The sequence below is a fragment of the Nicotiana tomentosiformis genome, chromosome 1 (genome assembly GCF_000390325.3).
Source record: "Nicotiana tomentosiformis chromosome 1, ASM39032v3, whole genome shotgun sequence".
In the NCBI taxonomy this organism is placed as follows: domain Eukaryota; kingdom Viridiplantae; phylum Streptophyta; class Magnoliopsida; order Solanales; family Solanaceae; genus Nicotiana; species Nicotiana tomentosiformis.
Genome location: NC_090812.1, coordinates 128,524,147 through 128,533,048, shown reverse-complemented (window position 1 = coordinate 128,533,048; position 8,902 = coordinate 128,524,147).

The window sequence follows — 8,902 nt, the reverse complement described above, 5'->3', positions numbered from 1 at the left end:
TGAGGTGGTTGATATTCCAGTTGTTTGGTAGTAACTTTCCTTCCATTGTTTCTAATTGGAATGATCCTTTATTTGCCTTTTCTATGATTTTGTACGGACCGTCCCAATTTGTTCTTAGCTTGCCTTCCTGTGGGTCTTTGTTCGCTTGTATTTTAGCTTTAAGCACGTAGTCCCTGACTTTGAGCAGCATGAGCTTTTCTTTCTTGTTATAATAGCGTTCTGTTTTTTATTTTTGGGCGATCATTCTTATATAGGCCATATCTCTTCGTTCTTTAACCTCGTCGAGCTCCTGCCTTCTATTTTCGTCATTGCTCGTACCGCTCTCATGGGAGTACCTTAGGCTGGGTTCTCCGACCTCGACTGGTATTACTGTATCTGTCCCATAGACCAAATAGTAGGTTGTCTCTCCTGTGCTCGTTTTCAGAGTTGTTCGATAAGCCCACAGTACTTCTGGTAATATTTCCGGCCACAGTCCTTTGGCATCTTTAAGATTTTTTTCATGATGTTCAGTATCTACTTGTTGGAGGACTCTTCTTGTCCATTGCCTGCGGGGTGTTATGGCGGTGAGAGTATCCTTTTGATATGCCATTTCTCAAAGAACTCGACGGTTTTCTTTCCCATGAACTGGGGTCCATTGTCGCAGATGATTTCTTTAGGGAGGCCGAACTGGCATATGATGTTTCTCCATATAAAGGTGATTACTTCATGTTCCTGTATTTGGGCGAACGCTCCTACTTCCACCCATTTAGAGAAGTGGTCAGTTAAAACCAAAAGGAATCATACGTTACCCCGTCCTGTCGGGAGGGAGCCCATGATGTTCATTCCCCATTTGATGAACGACCAAGGTGAGGTGACCGAATGGAGGTGATCGTCCGCCTGGTGAATCATTGGGGCATACTTTTGGCATTGCTCGCATCTTTTTACGAAGTCTGCGGCCTCCTTTTTCATGGTGGGCCAGTAGTATCCTGCCCGTATGAGGCATCTGACCAGAGCTCGATTGCCGGAGTGAGCTCCACAATATCCTTCGTGGACCTCTTCAAGGACGCGTCGAGTTTGGGCCCAAGCATTTTGCCTGAGGGCTGCCGTAAGTTATCTTATACAGGTCATTGTGGATGATATTGTATCTGGCCACTTGCATTCTCAGTTTCTTGGCCTCTTTTTTTATCATCTTGGAGTATGTCATCCTGCAAGTATGTAATAATACGATTGTGCTAGTCCCAAGTTAAGTTTATGGTTCTTACCTCGACTTGGTCTAGCGATGGGTTGAGGAGGTGGGCCACATTTCTGTCTCCAGTTGTAATGTTTTTGGTGGTTGCGGCTAGCTTAGCGAGGCCATCTACCTCAGCGTTCTGTACTCGTGGAATTTGGTCGAGCTGACATTCGTCGAACCAGAACAACAACTTGCAAATTTCGGTCTGATATTTTTGCAATCTTTGTTCCTTGATTTGGAAAGTCCCTGTGACTTGGTTGACTACGAGTTAGGAATCATAGCGTAGTTTTAACCTTTTTACCCCATACTTGAGTGCTAGCTTCAAACCTAAAATTACGGCCTCATACTCGCCTCGTTGTTAGTCAATCCGGGCACCTTATGGGCTAGCGAATTACTTCGCCGGTTGGGACTTCGAGTACGAGTCCAGTTCAGACCCTCAAGCATTGGACGCGCCATCGGTGTACATGACCCAGAGGTATTGTGTTTGGGGGGAAGTCTGGGCGGCATCTCTTTCAACTTTGGGCATTACTTTTGCGCTAAATTTGGGGGACTAAGTCAGCGAGCACTTGTGACTTTATCATTGTTCACGGTTGGTACATGATCTCGTGCTCGCTCAACTCGATGGCCCATTTGGCCAGCCTTCCCGATAGCTCGGGTTTATGCAAAATGTTTCTTAGGGGGGAAAGTTGTTATGACTGAGATGGGGTGGCATTAGAAATACGGTCTAAGCTTTTGCGATGCTACGACTAAGGCCAGGGCCAGTTTTTCGAAGTGAGGGTACCTCGTCTCAGCGTCGACTAATGTTTTGCTAATATAATAGATAGGGGATTGCGTACCTTTGTTTTCTCGAACCAGGACTGCAATCACAGCTACTTCGGATATAGCGAGGTAAATGAGGATACGTTCCCCCGGCTCTGGTATTGAAAGCAATGGTGGTGACGACAAGTATGCTTTTAATTCCTTCAGGTCCTGGACACATTCAGAAGTCTATTAGAGGTCGTTATCCTTCTTAAGTACGCCAAAGAATTTGTGACACTATGCAACGATCGTGAAATGAACCTTGATAGGGCGGCGATACGGTCAGTAAACCTTTGAACATGTTTTTTGGTGGTCAAGTGTTCCGGTATCCCCTCAATGGCTTTGATTTGAGCAGGATTGACCTCGATCCCTCGATGTGATACCAGCAAACCTAGAAACTTTCCCGAGGCCACGCCGAACGCACACTTTTCGGGGTTCAGTTTCATTCTGTATCATCTGAGTATGTCGAAAGTTTCTCTCAGATGGCCGATGTGATCTTCTTTCCTTTTGGACTTGACCAGCAAATAGACTTATATTGTTTTGCCGAGTTGGTCCTCGAACATCCTCATCACCAACCTTTGGTAAGTTGCCCCCACGTTCTATAGCTTGAAAGGCATGACCCTGTAGCAGTACATCCCTTGATGGGTGATGAATGTGGTTTTTTCCTGATCCTCTTCTTCCATGATAATTTGATTATAACTTGAATAAACGTCCAAGAAGCTCAGTAGTTCATGCCCGACTGTTGCATTAATGAGTTGGTCGATATGGGGTAATGGAAACGAATCCTTGGGGCATGCTTTCTTCAAATCTATAAAATCCACCCACATCCGCCATTTCCCATTCTTCATTTTCACCATGACCACATTGGCGACCCACTGGGGGTACTTCGACTCCCTGATGGAGCCATTTTCCAACAATGTTTCCACCTCTTCACATACCGTGTCACTAATTGCGGAGTTGAACTTACGTCTGACCTATCTTACTGGGGGTGGAATGGGTAGACGTTTAGTTTGTGCGTGGCGATTTTCTTTGGGATACCTGGCATATCTACATGGCTGAAAGCAAACAAATTTGCATTAGCTGCTAAGAATTGACAAAATTTACCTAGTTCCTGAAGTTTGCAGCCAATATAAGCCTTCTTATTGTGGTTGTTGAGGTCTAATTGAACTGGATCGAGGTCTTATAAGGTCGATCCTGCAGCTTCGACCATATCTGGGTCTCTGATGTTGTCCCCGCTGTCGTCATGTGCCGACCTCGCCCTTGCTAATTGCTATGCACCTTTTTCTTTGTCCTTCTTTTGTTGGGTGGCCGAGGTGTCTAGGGAGATGAGGTAGCATTTCTGGGATGTGCGTTGTTCCCCCCGTATACTGAATATTCCCCACGGAGTTGGGAACTTGATGACCTGGTATAAAATGGAAGGGACAACTCGCATGGTGTGTATCCATGGTCGCCTTACTATGGCGTTATATGTTGTGTCTTGGTCCATGGTGTGGAATGTGGTTTCTAGAGTGACGCCACCGGCCAGAACAGGGAGTGTGATTTCTCCAGATGTTCGCTCAACTGCATTGTTAAAACCAGTTAGTGTGATACAACGCGACACTATCTTATCTTCGAGTTTCATTTGTGCAAGTACTCAAGGATGGATAGTGCACGCGCTGCTCCCTTCATCTACCATAATGCATCTCACATCGGTATCTAAATTTTGTAAAGTAATAACGAGGGCATCATTGTGAGGAAAGGTCAAATCGTTGGTGTCTGACTTATCGAAGATGATACTTTCTTCGAGTTTGTCATACCGTTCGCGGGTGATTGATCTCTTGAGCTTGTGGGTAGTGGTGAATTTCACACAGTTGATAGAGGAGTCGTCACCTCCACAGACTATCTCTGTAGGTGACACACAAAAATTATGAGCTTATAGTAAATGGGACATACCTCTTTCATTCCGGTGAGTCACTGTCCTTGGTCTAGACAAGCCCTCTTCGTAGCGGGGGGAGGTCGCAGCGGTCGTTCTGACATACGACTGATGTCGTTCCCTGTTAGGTTACGGAGCTGTGAGATCTCTTCTGGCATCGTTTCTTCGATATTTTCTAGATTCGGCCTGTACCGAGTTCAGTCGATGAGGTGGTCCTCATCTGCTTGAACCTCAGCGTAATAAGCATTGTGTATTTCATCCCAAGTGGTTGAGGGATACTTCATCAGCCGACTCAATAGTTTCTTAGTTGCTCTCGAACCATCCCTGCTTAGCCCGTTCTGAAAGGCTACAACCGTCATTCCTTAGGATACATTCGGCAAAGTCATCCTCACTCGATTGAACCGGGGGAGGAAGTCCCTCAGCACTTCACCTAAGGCCTATTTAATGGAAAATATGTCGTTCACTCTCGCTTCGGACTTCTTGGCCCCAACATGGGTCGTTACGAACTTGTCAGCCATCTCTTCGAAAGTTTCTATAGAGCGCGCTGATAGCTACGAATATCATGTTAATGCTCCTCCCGTGAGGGTTTCACCAAATATTTTCAGCAAAATGGAGGACACTTGCTCTTTGGCAGGGCCGTTGCCTTTCACGGTGGTGAAATAATGGGCCACATGATCTTCTAAGTCGGTCGTACCATCATATATCCTAAGGTAGGGCGGCATTTTGAAGGTTTTTTATGGCATGGGGAATTGCATCATCAATGTATGGCTGCTCTATGAAACGACCGTCGTCTTATTTTGGTAGCAATTTAGGGGTGCTTGGTATTTTATCGACCCGCTCATGATGTTCTTTCATCTGATCTCAGAGTGCCTTATTTGCATTCTCCATTTCTTCCATCCCTTTTAGAATGGCTATAAGGGCGTTATCATCTGCATTATCAATGACATTATGAGTTGTACCTATCGTTGGATGAGGTGGCTGATTGCCCTGCTCGTTTATTTGTTGGAACGTGACAGTCCCTGTGGTTTCTGCAGTTGAGCTTGGAGTAGGTTTGTTGAGGATACTCGTTAGTGTGTCGGTCAACCACGCCTCGAGAAGCTTTCTGACAGTTAGGGGTGCCCCTTCCTCTATAGACGTAGAGGCTACTTTGCCATGAGGTTTTGTTATGCTGCAATGTGGGGGCAGCGACCCATCTCGCCTAGGGGATGAACTCAGCGCCGTATCCTCACTAGCTGGTTCACAGCTCTCGTTGAGAACGGTTATGAGGTTGGTCGGTAGGTCACTTGTTATCCTCACCCTTTCTTGTCGGTTACCTGCCATGTTAGATTTTGCACAAGGAAAGAGAATAGATCTTGGGCTTTGTGATGTTAGTGACCGACGTTAGTTATAGATCTAGAGGAGACTAAAAGTTTAGCTAAGAAATCCCCATAGACGGCGCCAGATTGTTTAATTAATTTCAGTTAAACATAGGTTAATCTTGGTTAAGAATAATATTCCCAGATCTCGTAAATCAGAGAAGGTAGTTGAATGGCGTTTATGAGGACAATAATGATTCTATGTAATAAATGCCTTTTACTATCAAGAACAGTTGCAGTATGTATGATATTCAATAAATGACAATATCATTGTGCACATGTAAATAAGAGGAATAATTTAATCAGCAAGAGGTGGAACAAAAGAACCTTCCACCTGACAAGGATTGAACGATAGATCGTCAAACGATTGAGGATTCCTCGGATCTGACGAGAATCTTAGTAAAAAGTAAAGTCTTGTATTGAGTGAAGAATAAATCTTTTTCAAAGTGTTGTTCTTACAATTGAGTTTCACGTGCCTCTATTCTTTCTCTTTTTTCTATTTATATGAGGTATATTCCTAGTAAACCCTAATAGTACATATACAGAGAATATTCACAAAATATTCTCTTTAATACTCTATTTCGAAAACTAGCCGTTACAGCTTCATCGACGATGCTCGACCTCGACCATGATTGGCACCTCTACCATGACTCATGTTGACTCTTCGGCTATGAGATATTTTGCTTTCTGATCCATCTCGACTAACGGCGGCTCGAGAATCCTTTTCTTAGTATTATCTTATTTCAAATATTCTAAAGCAAATTTTGACCCATACAATAACAAAATAAATATTTTTAATGGTTAATCTATTTAATTTATATTATAAGGTTGGACCATGGAAAATCAGTTATATTTAATGAAATTCACATGTTCCATACTAGTTTATCGATGAAATCATTGTCAAAAAGTTTAATAGATATTTAGATTTTCATTTTCTTTTTCATTTTTGCACACTCCAACTTTTCTCTTTCAATCTCTTGTTCTTTCTTCTATCTAGTTGCCCTAGTTCTCTTTCTCTCTCAATGTATCTCACATTTTTCTCTTTCAGTTTGTATTTCGTGCTTTCTCATCTATCAAGTAAATTCCTCTCATTTTGTCTCTAAAGGAATAAAATGGTGGAAATAATAGAACTCAAATTTTATAGAACATTTGATGTCATGACCCAAAATCTACCTAGTCGTGAAGGCACCTAACTCAACCCGCTAGGTAGGCCAAACAACAGTCAACAAAACTCAAATGAGAATAACAAGAGTCAATAAGTGAAATGACTTAATTTCCATACAATAACCCAAGAATTGGTAGTACAAGTCATGAGACACTAAGACTTAGATTTACAAAGCTGATATGAAAACAAATACAACATCTGTTTGGAATGTACATAAACAGAATTTGAATCTAAAACTACCAAGGACGAAGGGTAGCTATATCCGTTAAACATGTACATCTTCTGTGCCAGCTCCCGTCATCCACAACATCTCATCTCCAAGATCTGCACGCTAAGTGCAGAAGTGTAGTATGAGTATAACATATCTCGTGTACTCAGTAAGTATCATAACTAATCTCGGTAAGGAAATAATGAAATTTTTTATAAATGATACTTGCTAATAACCTTTTCAATTCATATTTCTCATAAGTACACAACAAAAATATTATCAAGTTATAAATCACAGATAAAGCCTCCTCGGTGCCCAAAGATAATGTAACATGCTCTTTTTCAATTAACAATCCAACATATAAAAAAAACATGTGTCAAATATCTGTAATGACCCGACCGATCGTTTTGAGCATTTGTATTCAGTTTGGTGGTTTGAGTAGCTTTATATGGTGCATTATGACTTCTGTGTATCGTAGGGTTTGGTTTTCGAGTGATTCAGAATTTATTTGGAAGGATGATTGTCAACTAGGAAGCTTTAAGTTGAAAAAGTTGATCAAGTTTGACTTTTACATATTTGACCTCGGATCGAAGTTTTTATGGTTCTGTTAGGTACGGGTGGTGATTTTGGATTTGAGCGTATGCCGGATTTGTATTTGGATGCTTCTAGAAGGTTTTGGCATTATTTGACGAAAGTTGGAAATTTGAAGGTTTGAAAAATTCATAGGTTTGATCGAGTGTTGACTTCGATATTATCAGATTCTGATTATTATTTCGGGAGTTATAATAGGTTTGTTATGTCATTTGGAACTTGTGTGCAAAACTTGAGGCGATTCTGAATTGTTTGGACGTGTTCGGCATAAGTTTGGAATTTAGAAATTTAAAAGAGTTCATTAAGCTTGAATTGAGGTGCGATTCATAGTTTTGATATTTTTATGAGTGTTTGAGGTCTCGAGTAGGTACGTGTTATATTTTGAGACATTTTGGTATGTTTGGATGGGGTCCTGAGGGGCTCGGGTGTGTTTCAGATTGATTTCGAATAATTTCGGAGGTTGCATGATCTGTTGGTTTCTCTGATTTTTCTGGTGCTCCAATTAATCTTTGCGATTGCAGTAGAACAAACGCGATCACTATGAGTATTTTGTCAGTTGGGTTCGTTGTTCATCGCATTCGTGAGGGAGTCATCGCGTTCGCGGATAATGGAATTTGGGTTGGAGATTTTTGTTCTTCGCATTCGCATATAAGGCTCGTGATCGCGTTACAACAAGGGAGCTAGGGGATTTTGGTCATCGCATTCGCGTGGGAAGCGACGCGTTTGTGAAGGTCTGGGCAGTGTAGAGCTACACGTTCGCATAGAAGCATCGCGTTCGCGATGTATTTATGGATTGGAGGCAGATCTTGGCTTCGCGATCGTGAGTGTACTACCTCGATCGCGTAGGGTACTACTGGGCAGTGCATATAAGTACTCTATTTCGGACTTTGAGTCATTTTTAATACATTTTGAGATTTGGAGCTAGGATTTGGGCGATTTTGGAGGAAATTTTCACTATTTGAATTAGGGTAAGTATTATAGCTCAGTTTTGATCATTATTCATGATTTTATCTTCTATTTTGGTATTTGATTGATGAATCTAAAAGAGAAATTGGGGTTTTTTTCTAAACTTTTCTAAAGTGAATAATTGGGTTTTGAATATTGATTTGGAGTCGAATTTGAGTCAACTTAGTATGGTTGGACTCATATTCGAATGGTTGGCAGAATTTATGAGTTTTGTCGGGTTTCGGAATGCGGGCCCAGGTTGACCTTTTGGTTGACTTTAAGTATTTGATTAAAGATTCGACCTTTATCTTTTGAGTTTGATTCCTATGGCATTATTTGATATTTTTGAGTTGTTTGGCTAGTTTCAAGTCATTTGGGGGTCGATTCGCGTGGGGTGGCATTTTTAGAGTGTTGTTTTGACTTGCTTGAGGTAAGTATCTTACTTAAACTTGGTTGATGCACTAGTTGCTTGAGTTATTTGTGTTAGCTATGATGGTATGCTATAATCTCATATCTTAGTCACTTATTGCACTCTAATTCACTGCACTTTACTTGTTTTGAGCTTTAATTGATAGTATTTTGCACTTATTGTGTGTTTTATGCCTTGTAGGAGTGATTTCGAATGATATAGATGTTGCGGAGCTAATTCGAGCTATTTGGAGCTTTGAAGTTTGAGTAAAAGCTCAAGGGATTAAGCCGGGATCGTGTTCGGGGGTTG